The sequence below is a fragment of the Erinaceus europaeus genome, chromosome 4 (genome assembly GCF_950295315.1).
Source record: "Erinaceus europaeus chromosome 4, mEriEur2.1, whole genome shotgun sequence".
In the NCBI taxonomy this organism is placed as follows: Eukaryota; Metazoa; Chordata; class Mammalia; order Eulipotyphla; family Erinaceidae; genus Erinaceus; species Erinaceus europaeus.
The window spans coordinates 117,336,915-117,354,774 of record NC_080165.1 but is presented as its reverse complement, the minus strand read 5'-3'; positions in this window follow the sequence as shown (position 1 = coordinate 117,354,774).

Sequence of the window (17,860 nt, the reverse complement as noted above, 5' to 3'; positions counted from 1 at the left end):
AACTTAGGACCTCATGTTTGAGAGTTCAGTGCTTTATCCACTGAGCCATCTCCCAGACCACAGAAGTGAGATTTTTTTTATTATTGATTTAGTAATGATAGACATGATTGTGGGATAAAAGGGATAAATCCCATACAATTCCCACCACCAGACTTCCACATCCCTTTCCCTCCACTGTAAGCTATCTCTGTTCTCTATCCCTCTGGGAGTATGGACCAAAACTCTTTATGGGGTGCAGAAGGTAGAAGGCCTGGCTTCTGTAATTGCTTCTCTGCTGGACAAGGGTATTCACAGGTCCATACATACCCCCAGCCTTGAACTTAGATTTTTGCCCCTCACCCCCTGCCCCACTAAGCCTCTTGCATCATCTTGAGGTCTTATTCTCAATCTTCCCAATATGCTTCCCAAACATTTTTGTTACCATAAACTCTCAATTTTTTTCTTTTCCTTTGAAATTTAAAGTCTGCCCAATAATAATAATTATTAAATCTATTATTTTCTTAATATTTCATATCAGGTACACTGTAACTTATTAGAGCAAGTTTTCCTTTTCAAACAAGTTAACTGAGGAAATAGTGGTTCACAGAACAGTTGTTAACACACAACTGTTAATACTGCTTCACATCTCCTCATGGTAGCTAGGTATCTGCACACCACTCCTACTATCAACTTGAGTCTTCATCCACTATCGTCCCAATGTTCTTTTCTCTCCTCCCCCTGCCCAACAGTAAATAAATTTTAAGTGATTATTTTCAAAAGCTTATAGATAAACTTGTCTTTAAAGTTTCTTCCATTAAATTGCTGACTCTAAGCTAATTATTTAATTTCTCTGTATCTTCATTTCTTCACCAACAGAATTTTTTTTCTTAGCTAGAGACAGAAAAGAAGGAGAGAAAAAGAGGGAGGATAGAAAAAGTAGAGAGAGACTTCAGCACCAACGCTACTTTCAATGTGTTAGGGGTTAGACATGGACTTAGGTCATGCACATACCAAATCAGCACACTATACAAGTCCCACCAGTAGGACTTCTAAAGTTTTTCTTTTTTTTTTTTTTAATATTGAAAAAGTCATGAGTTACAGAAAACTTCCTGTGGTTTCTGAACCAAGATATGAGTATTTGATTGAATAAACACTCATCCTGTCTCAGCCTTATATTATAGAAAGTCTTAGAGATTGTTTGTACCATGACTAGTTTTGCAACTTCTTCTAGTAGTACCAGAACCAGGAAAAGCATAAGATTTTTTCTAAATCTCCCTCTTTTTCTCTCCCTCTCTCCTTCTCCCTCTCTCTCTCCCTCTCACTAAAATGACTACCTTTATTATAAATCAATACAGTAAAGTAGAAAACTACAAATCAATATACAAAAATCTCTATGCAAACACTAAGCTAGAAGAAGAAATTCAGATATTGATACTTTTTACTGTAGCAGCAAAAACAATCAAGTATCTAGGAATAAACTTAACAAAGACTTGTACATAGACAATTATGAGATATTACCCAAGTAAATAGAGATACAAAGAATGAAACTATATACTATGCTCATGGACTGAAAGAATTAACATTATCAAAATGAACATCCTACCCAGAACCATATACAGATTTAATGTGGTCTCTATCAAATTTCTTCAAGGGAACAGAACAAAAGCTACAGAAGTTTATCTAGAACTAGAAAATACCAGGAATTGCCAAAGTGATCTTGAAAAAAAAAGAACAAGACTAGAAGTATCACACTTGCTGACATTAAATCATAGTACAGGGATTATTTTAAGCTAAGAAGTTTATTTTAGATATATATGCATATATATACATATATATACATATACATCATATACATATACACCATATACATATACATATACATATACATATACATATACATATACATATACATATACATATACATATACATACCAGAACACTGATCAGCTCTGACTTTTGGTAGTGTGGGAGATTGAACCTGGGACTTCAAAGCCTCAGGCAAAAGAGTCTGTATAACCATTATGCTATCTACCACCACCCTAGTACAGGAATATTTTAATCAAAAACTTGGTACAGAAATAAAATAGATGCAAAGACTAGTGGAATAGAATTGAAATCCCAGAAATAAACTCCCACACATATAGATAATAAGACCACACACATCACCATGCACGAAAGTCAACTGCAGTTGGATCAAAGATATAGACATCAGACCAAAAAACATCAAGTATATGGAAAAAAACTCTGGAAGAACACTTCATGATATAAGTTCCAGAAATGTTTTATAAGATTCTAATCCAACAGCAAGGAGAGCAAAAACAATAATAAACCAATGGATCTACATCAAACTTAAAAGTGCATAGCAATGGAAAATATCACCAAAATAGAAATGGGAGAAGATCTTTACATGTCACACATCAGATAGAGCAGTAATAACCAAAATATAAAAAGAACTTACTTGATGTATTGAAACAAAGTAAAGATCACTGGGTGGGTGGGAGCTTTCAGGTCCTAGTACATAATGGTGGAGGAGGACCTCGGGTGAGAAGTTAAAGTATTTTGCAGTAAACTGAGAATTTTTATGACTGTACCAACAACTATACTTACTACTTACTATATACTATTAATTATCCAATAAAAAAAAACTTTAAGAAAGAACTTAATAAACTCGGTAAAAAAAAAAAAAAGAAAGAAAGAAAGAGAATAAAGAATGAAAGAAAGAAAAAGAAAAGCTTTGAAAAATGGTGGATGGACAGTATCTTCACCAAGGAAGAGATGTAGAGGTCCAACAAACATAAAGGAAAGTGCGCAAACTCAGTGATTTATCAGAGAAATATAAATAAAGACAATAATGAGAAACCACTTTGTACTAATGAGAATGTCATACATTTCAAAGGACAAACACACTAAATGTTAATGAGGATGTAGGGGAAAAGGAACCCTTCTACAGTGCTGGTAAGAATACAAATTGGTCCAACCCCCCCCCCAACACACACACCTATGGACATCTAATCTTTGATAAGGGAGCCCAAATTATTTAATGGAGGAAGGAGGCTCTCTTTAATAAATGGCGCTGGGAAAAATGGGTTGAAACATGAAGAAGAATGAAACTGAACCACTTTATCTCACCATAAACAAAAGTCAACTCCAAATAGATCAAGGACCTGGATGTTAGACCAGAAACTATCAAATACTTAAAGGAAAACAATGGTGGAACACTTTCCCACCTAAACCTCAGAACATCTTTGATGATACAAACCCAGTTGCAAGGAAGACTAAAACAGAAACAATCAATGAGACTACATCAAATTGAAAAGCTTCTACACAGCCAAAGAAACCAACACGCAAAGAGACCCCTCACAGAATGGAGGAAGATCTTCACATGCCATACATCAGACAAGAGACTAATAACCAAAATATACAAAGAGCTCAGCAAACTTAGCAACAAAAAAAGCAAATGATCCCATCCAAATATGGGCAGAAAATATGAACAGAACATTCACTACAGAAGAGACCAAGAAGGCTAACAAACACATGAAAAATTGCTCTAGGTTGCTAATTGTCAGAGAAATGCAAATAAAGACAACATTGAGACACCACCTCATTCCTGCGAGAATGGCATACGTCAAAAAGGACATCATCAACAAATGCTGGAGAGGCTGTGGGGACACAGGAACCCTTCTCCACTGCTGGTGGGAATACAAACTGGTCCAGCCTCTGTGGTGAGCAGTCTGGAGAACTCTCACAATGCTAGACATGGACCTTCCATATGACCCAGCAATTCCTCTCCTAGGGATATACCCCAAGGACTCCATAATGACCAACCAAAAAGGTATGTGTACACCTATGTTCATAGCAGCACAATTCATAATAGCTAAAACTTGGAAGCAACTCAGGTGCCCAACAACAGACGAATGGCTGAGAAAGCAGTGGTATATATACATAATGGAATACTATGCAGCTATAAAGGACAATGAACTAACCTTCCCTGATCCATCTTGGATGGAGCTAGAAGGAATTATGTTAAGTGAGCTAAATCAGAAAGACAAAGATGAGTATGGGATGATCCCACTCATCATCAGAAGTTGAGAAAGAAGAACAGAAAGGGTAACTCAAAGCAGGATTTGACTGAATTTGGAGCAGGACACCAAAGTAAAAATCTCTGGGTGGAGGGTGAGGGTGGATGTTCAGCTTCACTGGGGCAGGGGATAAAGAGGGGGGAGGATGGGATGGGACACAGTCTTTTGGTGGTGGGAATGGTGTTTATGCACACTTCTATTAATTTGTAGTCACACAAATCACTATTTAATTAATATGAGAGGGGAAAAATGATTGACTGCCTCAAACTTTTTAATACACAGTCCATAGGCTGAATCTTTGATAGACTGACACTCTAAAAAGGTTAGACCAGGGAGAACAGAAGCAACCAGAGGAACAGCTATATACAAATAATGTCAAAGGACATAAATTATGGTGATGTTGTGTATGATACAGCAAATCCTAACAAAGGGATTTTTCAGTTAACCCAATTGCCAAATAATATGATTATAGCCATAACTATCTATTGTCTTCTTAAACCCTAAGACAGCAGGAACCTCCCAGTTCCTCTACAGAGCCTATTATTTCCCCCAGTCCTGGAACCTCTAGGGTGGGGCTCACTTTCCTGCATGCTTCTCTCAATTCGTACCAAATAATATTGCATCCACTGATCCCAACCTAATCAACGTAACAAGTACCACCTCAGCATGCTTCACTTGAAACAGTGTCCAGACATGTGTCAGGCATGGAATGTCCACCCTTCAGCCTCATTACTCAGGTGAGACCTTTCCTTTCATTGGACTCTCTAATTCATCTCGGGTGGTTCACTTCCTAACAAAGTCCCAAATCCTAGATACAGACCAGGTCCCATGAGATAGGGCAAAATGTATACCTGAAAGCAAAAGTACACAATAGTCTGCAGTGAGTCAGTATAAACTTCCTAATGAAATAGTTTCTACTTAGACTTAGATACCCTCCTCACCTACTTCCTATTATACTTCCCTCAGTCACTCCAAAGCTAACATTATCAAAGTAAGGACTGCAAAAAGCTGAATAAGGGCAAGTGACTGGCATACTTTAACGATGACTCTTTAGTCACTATCAGCTGGGGCCCTAGTCGGGGAGTCCTGAGATTCCCAAACAGACATGATGGACCTAGACCTCTAATAAATCCCTCTCCAATGTTATTGATCATCTCTATCAGGAACAACACAATAGACCCCTTTGTGGGCTCCCATAGGACCTTGCCCTCAACGTGAATCAGCAACAGTAGAGAATGTTCGTTCCATCCTTCGAAGGGAGGATGGACAACATACTCTATGTTCCACCTGAGAAATATGGGTCCTGAAACTGGGGCAGCTTGGAATGTTCCTACTCATGACCACAGAATGTGAGCTCAGATCTACAGGGATGCAGAGGTCTCATAGGGTCCTAAGCTGAATATGGGCCACAGATCAGATCAAATCGATGGGGTTTACAGTCAACAATATTTATACACTTCTCCTATATTTGGGAGCTTCTCTCTTCCCTGATCCAGCTTTCTGGTCCTTTTCCCAGCCATGGTATCATCTCCCCAGACAATAACATGGATCCACCTGCATATCAGATTTCAAGCTCAGGGGAAAAAAAAAAAAAAAAAGCTACTATAGCTCTGAGCCCTTTGGAAAATAGGCTTACTAGCTATCTATAAAATGGAGACCCCCCCCAACTCTTCATCTGAACTATTCTAGCCTTTAGGTTCATGATTAGTCAACAGCTTGTTTGACTTTATATGTTAACTCTCTTTTCAACCACCAGGCTCCAGATGCTAACATGATGCCATCCAGACTTCCCTGGACAGACAACCCCACCAATGTGTCCTGGAGCCCTCTTCCCCAGATCCCCACCCCACTAGGGAAAGAGAGAGACAAGCTGAGAGTATGGATTGAGCTGCCAAAGCCCATGCTCAGTGGGGATGCAATTACAAAAGCCAGATGACAAAAGCAGCTATCCAAAGAGATCTGTGTACATCTATGTTCACAGCAGCAGAATTCATAATAACTCAAAACTTGATAGCTAGCCAATGACAGATGAGTGACTTAAGAAAGGTAGGGTATATATACACAATGGAATCCTACTTAGGTGTCAAAGTTGACAAAATCATCCATTTAAAAGAAAAAAATAAACTTAAAAAAGTCATCTTTGGGAGTCTGGCAGTAGCGCAGCGGGTTAATTGCAGGTGGGGCAAAGTGCAAGGACAAGAATAAGGATTCCAGTTTGAGCCCCCGGCTCCCCACCTGCAGGGGGGTCACTTCACAGCCGGTGAAGCAGGTCTGCAGGTGTCTATCTATCTCTCCCCCTTTCTGTCTCCCCCTCCTCTCTCCATTTCTTTCTGTCCTATCCAACACTGACAACATCAGTAACAACAACAATAATAACTACAACAACAAAACAACAAGGGCAACAAAAGGGAATAAATAAATAAATATTTTTTAAAGTCATCTTTTGCCTCATCTTAGATGAAATTTGAAGGAATTATGTTAAATAAGATAAGCCAATAGGAGAAGCATGAACACCAGATAATCTCACTTACAGATACAACTTAAGAAACAAGAACAGATAGGGATAATACAAACTGAAACTTGGAATGGGGATGGCATATTGCACCAAAATAAAGAGCTCTAGTGAAGGAGGAGAAAAAGGTGGAGAGAGCATTGGGATTGAAGTGCATGATGGTGGAAAGGACTTAGCTGGGGTGGAGGGGTCACAGTAGTTTGCAGATATATACCGCAGGGAGATGAGACATTGTACTCATGTGTCAACAACTGTAATATAAACGATTACTATCTCAAATAATATGATAAAAAAGAATGACTTCTATCCACACCTTTCACATACTATTTAGAAAAAATTTTAAAAAACAAATAACATGTTCATAAATATATTTTGTTGTCAGTGTGACCTTGACCTAGGGCTTATATTTCCAATTTATGGATAAGTGAAGTGAATTGAAAATGAGATAAAGACCAATGGGCATGGAACTCTGAAGACTAATTACATCTTCAAAAGATAAATATTTGATAATATTTTATTTGTCTTACCCAAAATCTGTACTATGAGTTTAAAGATATAGACTGTGTTTGATTTTGCACTATTTTACTTGGGATTATGATACCTATCTTGAGTCTTTATTACATTTTCCAAAAATAGAACTTTAAGTCAAAGAATATGTCAAATATTAAACTTTTAATACATACTTCCAAACTGTTTCTGATTACATGAACCTCTAACAATTTCCCTCAGGTCACCACTTGGACTAAATTTTAATTTATCTATTTGTTTTTTGTTTGTTTGGTTGGTTAGTTTTTGTCTTACCCACATAGGAAAGTCTAACTATTGAGCAAATAAAAAAAAAAATGGTGGATTGGATTGGTACAAGTAATTACACTAATTCATTAAACCATCTCTGTACAGTCAACTGATAACCTACTTTTTTTATGGACAAAGACTGAAAGAGAATGTGAAAAACAAACAAATAAATAAAAAGTATAACTGCACCAGTTTGGGGAAAGGGATCAAACTTGTTTCTATATTTGATAGCATAATGGTTATACAAAAAGACTTTTATGCTGGAGGCTGGGTGGTAACACACTCAATTAAGCACACACATCACCATGCAGAAGGACACAGGTTAGGGGTCCCTGTTTCCCCCCCTGCAAGAGGGATGCTTTATGAGTGGTAAAGCAGGTCAGTAGATATCTTTCTATCTCTCCATTTTTTCTTGATTTCTCTCTGTTTTATCCAATAAAATAGAAAAAGAAAGGAGAAAAAGAGAAAAAGAAAGAAAGAAAGAAAGGAAGAAAGAAGGAAAGGAAGGAAGGAAGGAAGAAAGAAGGAAAGGAAGGAAGGAAGGAAGGAAGGAAGGAAGGAAGGAAGGAAGGAAGGAAGGAAGGAAGGAAGGAAGGAAGGAAGGGAGGGAGGGAGGGGCAGGGTGGCCGCCAGGATAGTGAATTCATAGTGCTAGCACTAAGCCTCAGTGATAACCCTGGTGGCTTTGAAAAGAAAAGAAAAGAAAAGAAAAGAAAAGAAAAGAAAAGAAAAGAAAAGAAAAGAAAAGAAAAGAAAAGAAAAGAAAAGAAAAGAAAAGAAAAGAAAAGAGATAAATAATAAGTCTATATGAAGAAAACTCCAAAACTCTAAAAAAAAAATTCTAAAGAATTAAATAATAATAGAACACATTCCTTATGCTTGTGGGGTCTTGAGTTTGATCCCATGTTGGCACTGCATGTGATGGAGTAATACTCTTGCCTTCCTCTATTTTCCTGTCTCATAAAAATAAATTTTAATGGGGGTTGGGCGGTGGCGCAGTGGGTTAAGCGCACGTGGCGCAAAGCGCAGGGACCGGCGTAAGGATCCCGGTTCGAGCCCCCGGCTCCCCACCTGCAGGGGAGTCGCTTCACGGGCAGTGAAGCAGGTATGCAGGTGTCTATCTTTCTCTCCCCCTCTCTCTCTGTCTTCCCCTCCTCTCTCCATTTCTCTCTGTCCTATCCAACAACAAAGCAACTCAACAATGGCAATAATAACCACAACGAGGCTGCAACAACTAGAGCAACAAAAAGGGGGAAAAATGGTCTCCAGGAGCGGTGGATTCATGGTGCAGGCACCGAGCCCAGCAATAACCCTGGAGGAAAAAAAAATAAATAAATAAATAAATAAATTTTAATTTAAATAAAAATAAATAACTTTTAGATGGAAATACTTGGATGAGCAACCCTAAGGCAACAAAATTTGAGAAAGCAAGATAAATGCAAATTGTCCAACTAGCAGGGTTTGTTTTTTCTTTGCCTCCACAACAGCAATACAATAATAGCATATCTGGAAAATGTCCATAGAAATACATTTGGAGGGAGTCAGGCTGTAGCGCAGCGGGTTAAGCGCAGGTGGCGCAAAGCACAAGGACCGGCATAAGCATCCCGGTTCGAACCCCGGCTCCCCACCTGCAGGGGAGTCGCTTCACAGGCGGTGAAGCAGGTCTGCAGGTGTCTATCTTTCTCTCCTCCTCTCTGTCTTCCCCTCCTCTCTCCATTTCTCTCTGTCCTATCCAATAACGACAACAACAGTAATAACTACAACAGTAAAACAACAAGGGCAACAAAAGAGAATAAATAAATATTTAAAAAAAAAGAAATACATTTGGATCTGGAGAGGGTGATGGCACACCTTGTTGAGTGCACGTGTTACAGTCCATAAAAACGCAGATTTAAGCCCCTGGTCCCTACCTGCAGAGGTGAAGCAGTGATTCAGGTGTCTGTTTCTCTCCCCATCTCCCCCTTCCCTCTCAATTCCTGCCTGTCTCTATCAAGTAAGTAAATAATTAAAAATTTAAAAACAAGTACACTTGGATCTCAGATAAAGCTTACAAAGCAAGGGTCAAAATTTCAACATCAAAAAGCAAGGGCACAGAGAAACAGTCACTCATTTCAATATTAAGCCACAACTGGGAAGAGAACCATAAGATACAGAACTTGGTTATTTTATCAAATCATTTTAATAGAGGGTCAATGGTTCATAATACAGTTGACACATGGGTGCAATTCCTTATCTCCCTGTAATAGGTATCTGCAAAACACTCTTAAATCCAGCTTAAGTACTTTTCTACCATCATGCACTAGTACTTGACCCCCCCTGCCCACCCCCACACCCCCATTTCCTTCCCTTCCTTCCCCAGAGTCCTTTGCTTTGGTACAATATACTACACCTAGTCCAAGTTTCACTTTGTGTTTTCTCGTTCTATCTTTGTTTCTTAAGTTGCACCTGTAAGTAAGATTAGATTTATTCCTCTTCCTCCCCTGCATCCTCCTCCTCTTTCTCTTCCTCCTCCTCTTCCTCCTTTTTTCTTTCTAGCTTATCTCACTAAAGGGATAAGGATGAGGCAAAGGAAATGAATTCATGAATGTTGACTGATAAGAGTAGTGTTCTACTTTGTATACATACCACAACTTTCTTATTCTTTTGCTTTTGGACAACCGAGTTGCTTACAAGTTCTGGCTAGCACCAATAGTAGTGCTCTGAATATATGTGTACATAGATATCTTTAGGTGCGTGCTTTTGTCTACTATAGACAAATTTCCAGGAAAGATAATGCTGGGTCGTGTAGCAAGTCTACTTCTAGTAGTCTGAGAATTCTCTAGACTGTTTTCTACAAAAAAATTAGATCAATTTGCTTTCCCAACAGCAGCATTGAAGGTTCTTTTCCCTGACATTCTCATCAACATTTGTTGTTTCTGTCCTTTCTGATGTACAACATTTTCACAGTTGTAAAACATTATCTCATTGTTATCTTTATTTGCGTTTATTTGATAATTAGTGGCTTTGAAATTTTTTTCATGTTCATTGACAGTACAGATCCTTCTTAGGTGAGGATGAGGTGACCATATCTTTTCCACATTTTTCAATATAGTTTTGTTGTTGTTGTTGATGTTGAGTTTATTGAGTTCTGCATAAATTTTTATTATTAGCCCTTTGTCTGATGTGTGATATTTAATATTCTTCTACCACTCTGTAGGGTGTCTATTTTAGTGATGATTTTCTTTGCTGTGCAGAAGTTTTTCAGCTTGATATAGTCCTATTAGTTTATTTTTTTTCTTTTCCTCTCCTTGCTATAAGATACAGAACTTTAATTAAATTAAAAAATCCTAACCCCATGTCAATTTTATACCCATAAAGTTTCAACAAAAGGGATGAGAAATAAAAGCTATAAACCATGAGGGTGTTGCAGTTGCAGCCTTTTTTAGGCTACAATATCTTCCTGAGAACAGTCTGGTTGTCAAAAACATTTTGGAACTCAGTATCCAAAGTATTCAAGCTTGGGGGGTAAATACAAGAAGAAAAACTTCATTTATGGTGAACAGAGTCTGTCTCTAGTCAGTCTGCTGTTCATTTGCAACTTGAAATGTCAGGTCAATATCTGGGCTGGTGTAATCTTGGCATTATAGCCTCAAGCCAGACGCCAGTGACTATAAACCCCAGATTCTCTCAGACATAGAGTCCTGGCTTTGGTCCTCACAGAGAATCAAATATAATGGGAAGACAGAGGAAATCACCCGCACTAATGTACCAAGACAGTAATTAAAAGAAAACCCAAGATTCAACAAAGCTATATAAATTTTCTAAAGAAGACTTCAAAGCTAAGGTCCTAAGGATGTTCACCAAAAGGAAATGTTCATTGGAAGAAAACTTCAGCAAGTTAAGAGAAAGTATGAAGGAAGTCATAACAGAAATCAGAGAGATAAAGAATAGGTTTATTGGGCTTCTGTTGGTGCTGGGGATAGAATCTGAAACCTCAGAGCCTCAGGCATGAAAGACTTCTTTTGTAACCATTATGCTAATCTCCCCAACCCAGGGGAGATTTTGATCACTTTGCAATGTTCACAAATATTGAATCATGGGGGCCAGGTAGTGGCACACCTGGTTCAGCACACATATTACAATGCACAGGGACCCAGGTTCAAGCCCCTAGTCCTCACCTTGTAGGGAGGAAAGTTTCATGTGTGGTGAAGCAGGGCTGCAGGTATCTCTCTTGTCTGTCCCTCTCTATCTCCTCCTCTCCTCTCAATTTCTGGCTGTCTCTATCCAATAAATAAATAAATAAAATAAAAATTATATATATTGAATAAAAAATAATAGATTTATTAAGCTAAAAAATATGGTAGGGGGAAAATTTATACAGGATGACAAAAACCAAAGTGATGAGTTGGCAGATAGGGTAGAGGAACCTACCAAAAATAACCAACATAAAGGAAAAAAGAACTAACATGAATGAAGAATTAAAGCAAATAATTCAAGAGATAACACCAAGAGGAACAACAATTATATAATAGTGGTAGCAGAAGGTGAAGAGAATGAGAAACAGTTCTCATCTGAAGAAATATTGGCAGAGAAATTTCACAAACTGAAGAACACCAAAGTCACAATGGCAAGAGAGAATTTATAAGCTTGACTTCATTATAATTAATTTTTCCTGCTCTGAAAAAGAAGACAACACAAGTGATGGAGTAAGAAAATATATTTGCAAAAGACATAGCTGGTAAAGGTTAGCTATTCAAAATATATAAGCAAGTAGTCCTGGAGGTAGCACAGCAGGTAGAGCATTGTACTTGCAAGCATATTACATATGTTCATAGGGGCCTATGACTTTTGTAGTTTTTACTTGATTTGATAGCTAACATGGAGTTAAACAAAAATACTGTCTGAGAAGATGCTGTCAGGGTGGAGAATCAGGCTGGAAAGTTGGGTTAGGGCAGAAAATAACTCCCAATCTTGAAGAAAATCTATGAATAAAATGAACTGTTTACCCCACCCACCTGACCCAGGGCCTATATATATTTATATTTAGCACAGGAGCCTGTGTAACCTCTGAATCTCTGTTAGTTCTAACATAAGATATTAATGCCAACAAATTTTATATCCTACTATTCAAGGGAAAAAGAATAAATGTCATCCAAGAACTTTGCACCTTTCTGGAAAAGGAATGTTTCAATTGTATGCAGGTATGTAATGTTAGGTGGAAGTATGACTTTGCTATTGTTTTTACTTGGAAGTTAATGGTGGTTTGTGGAAGTCCCTATAGGTTTCAAATTGACAAAGAGAAGGATATAATAACCTTTCTGATATGCTAATATGGTTAGGTTGTAGTTCCTAGTTTTTAGTTTTGCTTTTTATTAGGATTGGATAACTCAATAGGTTTTATTTTCATAACTCCACACAGCAGAGCTCCTTTTCCATTTCCCCCACCTGCCATTGATCTGTAATGGACTCAGGTAACTATCTTGGTCAGGATAAGAATTTTCTCATGTGTGTCTTGGATTCATTTAAAAATCATTTCACAATATAGCCTGTTGCAACTCAAAGTCAAATGTGCATAAGGATATGGTGTACTTTGTGTTTCTTACCATGTGTTGAAGGTCTTTCATGATCTGGCTTTTCTTTCCAACTCTGTTTCCTACTCTTTTGTACCCCCATGTACTTGTCCAAATACATGTCTCTCTCAGCATCTATTTATCATGCTTAAAGTTTGTCCACAATTCTGGCTACATTTCAGCTTTGTAAAATCCTACTCTTCCTTTAAAGTCCAACTAAGTACTATGTTCTCCATACACCCTTTCCTCAGCTGGAACATGTTCGTTGAAATGTGAATGAAGTATTGAGGTGTCAGAAAAACCATGACACATTTTTGCATTAAAAAATTAAATGATATATCATGGCTTTTCTGAAAACTCAATACAAGAATCTAGGATGATGCAAGCCTAGTAAAGTCAACTAGCCACTAGATCAGACATGACAGACTTCCAACAATACCAATGATTATTTAGTGAAATGTGTGTATCTATGCCAAAGATGGACAGACAAAAAAAAAAAAAAGACATATTGACTAAAAGAAACAAAATCTCTATTTTTATATTCAGAACTTTCCAGGAAAACATGAACAAGCAGAGGAAATTTAATCATAGAAAGGTACTTTTATGACAAAAATACTGTCAATTTTGTTTTCACAGAGTTTGAATGGAGAGCTCACTTTTGTAGCTAGTGAAAACAGAAATGAGGTAGTGGTTTAAATAGAGAAAGCTTAGTTGAAAATGTTCATAACTGCAACAAAGGATTAACTAGCAAGGAAGACCTTAAAGAATGGAGAAGTTCAACCACAGAAAGAACGAACTAGGAAAAGCGATTCATTCTCAAGATCAGGATTTAAACTTTATTAGAAAAGTCCACTGTACAAAGAAGAGCCCTGGGTTGTTGTAGAACAAGTTCTGTCCACACCTGATAGGAGCAGAGATTGAAAAACGGGTTTCTCTGAGATTAGCATGGAGGAAATACATTTTCGTAAACATCATTTTAATGAGGGGTTAATGGTTTACAGCACGGTTATGGACAGGTAAGTATAATTTTCTCATCTCCCTGAGATAGGTGTCTGCCAAATACTGTCATCTCCGACTGAGATTTCACTCCACAGTCATGCACCAGAACTCCAGAGCCACCCCCTCGCCACCGCCAGAGTCCTTTGTTTTGGTGCAATACACCAAACCCAGTCCAGGTTTTACTTCTTTTGGATACAGGCAAACAAAAGCTTAGCAAAGTTGTTGGAATTCATCTGAAACTTTCCCTCTGGAGATTTTGTAAGAGAAATCCATCCAAATGCAGTACCATATCTTGGTGAAACTAGGGGAAGCTATGCTGGGAGCAGAGTTCCAAGGAAGCTCTATATCCTATTGGTCACTGGACACTGCTAGCTACCATCTGTTTCGCTCATCTGACCGATGGGAAGGAGTGCTCTATGAATCAGGCAGGAAGTGTTATCTTTCTCTCTTCAACTGTCCCTCCTGCGCCCTCTACTGACAAAAGTTAACATCCCAGCAACAGAAAGAAAAACAAAATCCAGTTTGGAAAGAACATGGAATTTGAAGCTAAGCAGATAATAAATGATCAAATGGGTAACAGACTGACATCTGTAAAGCTATGGAAACAGTTCTCTACACAGGTCTTAATGTTTCTCTTCATCAGACAAAATTAACTTATAAATCAACTTCTCAGATATCTAAATACCAGGGGTTTCTCTAGACACTGAAACCACCACCATCATCAATGAATTCCAAGAGAACAAAAGTTCATTATTTAGAATTTCTCTAGGGTAAGTGCTTATACATATTACCTCTCTAATGTCCAACACTGTAATAAACACTCTATAATGTACTGAGCAAAAAGTTAATGCACACTATCATACTTTTTATTTTAACATATAAGGATACTGAAACTCAAGGATACATCACAAGTATAAAATGGAGCTACAAGTCTGAACCTGGGTCTATTAGACTCTAAAATTAGTTTTCTATTTACCAGCTCAGCCTGGATTTCTTACCAAGAGGACAACACTTTGTGTGTAATGTGCTAAGAACTTTCAAGTCTGATTCAGAAAAGTGACTCAGAGGTGGAGCACATGCCTAGAAGGCATGAAATCCTGGGTTTGATCTCAGTAGCACATATAAATGGGGCAAGATGATAAAAAAAAAAAAAAAGACAATAGGTTCAAATTCCATGCCTCAACTGAAGTTCTATCTTTGAAAATTCTGCTGGGAAATGTGTGTTACCTTTTGGGATGATAGATTTTTTTCTTTGATGTGCCCCCTGAATACAACAGAAGTGACACCTTTATATATCAAATATCATAACTTCATGATGACCACATTCAGAGTTGTGTACGGACATGTGATTCTATCAGTGATCTATTTATGGAGTGAGTGTCAAGCACTGTGCTAAGCATTGTGCATGTCTTTTCCAGAGTAGTTCTTGCCACAACCCAGTGGTTAGGTAATACTGGCCTCATTTTTCAGTTTAAGAAACTGAAGTGTGGAGCAGTTAAATAAGTCAGCCAAATTTATCCCCTAAGAAGTAAAACTAGAATTTGAATGTAAGAAGATATACCTCCAAATTTCAAGCTCATGACTAATCTGTGAGAACAGGACCCATATAGTTGCCTTCTGTTGTCTGCTTATTTCCAATAGTATATCTAAATTTTAAAGTTCAAACTCATGAAATAGTAATAATAGGTTTCAGCTTTCAAATCAATAAGAGACATTGCTCTGTTGAGACACTTAGTCAACTTTTAAAATATAAGCTGCCTAAAGGGAGCAAATCATTTCCCGTTTTATTGTTTTATTTATTATTTTGGATAGAGACAGAGTGAAATTGAGAGAAAACGGGAGAGAAAAAGAGAGACACCTGCAGCACCGCTTTACCAGTCATGAAACTTCCCCCTGCAGGTGTGGAGGCTCGGGTGCGTGGTACTTGCACGTAGTAACATGTGTGCTCTACTGAATACACCATTGCTCAGCCCTTTCATTTTGAAGACTTTTTAAAACAGTGAGAGAAAAGTTACTGATTTACAATTTTTACCCATACTTATTTTTACCCATAGTTACTTGACATGAATGATTTGCAGTTATCTAAAATGAGGATAGTAGTTGATACAGTTAATATTGTGGCAGGCTTATTTTTAATTGACTTGCTTGTTACTCTGAGCCTGCTTGCTAGAAGTGTTGAATCCACAAAACTGGCCTCCATACAGTTCAAGCAGAGGTCCTCCGTGTTCCTCCACATTCTGTCTAACCAAAAATAGATTTCAATACACATTTCTGTAACACTGGAATTAGAACTGAATTTACGTAACTATTGAAAACAATTTTATTTTAAATTTTAATTCTTTTTTTGCAGTATTATTAATTTTAAAAATCTGTCACAGTAAAAGGAGGCCCTAACTGAACTTAAATACGGCTCCTGGGGAAACAAAAACAAACACTACAGAGTTTTTTTTTAATTATAGAGTAGATTTTTTTTTTCAATTTGTAGATAAATCTACTTTTATTAATGCCAAGGTAATAGTTTTCTAACTTATCAGCTTTCATAATTAGATTTTTTTTTCCCTTTACTCTCTCCATGTCCTGACTGAATTGGAGTTCAGAGCCCTCTGTTCATCTTTATTTACCCTAACACTTACCCCTCTGGGAGTATGGACCAAATATGTTTTTAAAATTTTATTAGTGATATAATATTGATTTACAAAATTATAAGATAACAGAAGTACAACTCTGTACCACCCCATTACCAGAATTCTGGATCCCCATTCCTTTCATTGGAAGCTACAGCAGTTCTCCTAAGGTTGCAGATATGGGTTAACTACTATTTCTACAACTATCTGTCCATTTTTGTAAATATTTGCCCTTTTTTTGTTTCCTATGGTCCCATCTTCTTTTCCAAGTCTCTCTCACACACACACACACACACACACACACACACACACATTATTACATCCAAATATCCCTCCCTTTTTCCTCTTCTCTATCTGGGTCCTGATGGACTTGGTGTTCAGTGCCCCACTGACCATCTCCCCCCCTATCATTTTGTCCTTGCTGGAAGTATGGACCAACATTATTTTTGGAGTGCAGAACATGGGAGTTCTAGCTTCTATAATTGCTTCTCCACTGTAAGTGGATGTTGACAGGTTGATCCATATACCTAGCCTATTTCTGCCTTTCCCTTGTTGGGTAGGGCTCTGGAGAAGTGAAGTTCCAGGTCATATTGTTGAGGTCATTTGTCCAGGGAAGTCAGGATGGAATCATGATAGTGTATGCAATTTGACGGCTAAATAGGCAGCAAGATACAAATCAGGACAAAATGATTAATGAACAGGAAACAAAAAGTAGGAATAGAGCAGATAAGAATAAAGATCTTGGAGGTTGGGCAACATACTCTACCTACTACCCAAAGAAGATGGGTCCTGAAATTTGTGCAACCTGCAATGTTCCTAGCTGTGAACAGACCGTGAGCTCAGGCTTACAGGGATGCAGAGGTTATATAAGCTCCTGTGCTGAATATGGGTCCCAGATCAAACCAGTGGGGTTTACAGTTAACAATATTTATATTCTTTTCTCATATTTGGGAGCTACTCTCTTCTTTGATCCATCTTTCTAGCTCTTTTTTCCAACTATGATACCATCTCCCCAGACAATAGCCTGGGTCCACCTGCATATTAGATGTCAGGCACAGGAAAGAATTGGTAAAGTCATGGGTCCTTTGGAATATACCTAAAATAGACCTACTAGCTATTTCCAAAACAGAGACCCCAAATTTTCATCTGCAATATCCTTGCCTTTAGGTTCATGATTAGTCAACATTTTCTGCTTTATATCTTAATTCTTTTCCAGCCACCAGGTTCCAGGTGCTACCATGATGCCAACCTGACTTCCCTGGGTAGACGACCCCACCATGTGTTTTGGAGCCCCGCCTCCCCAGAGCCCTGCCCCACTAGGGA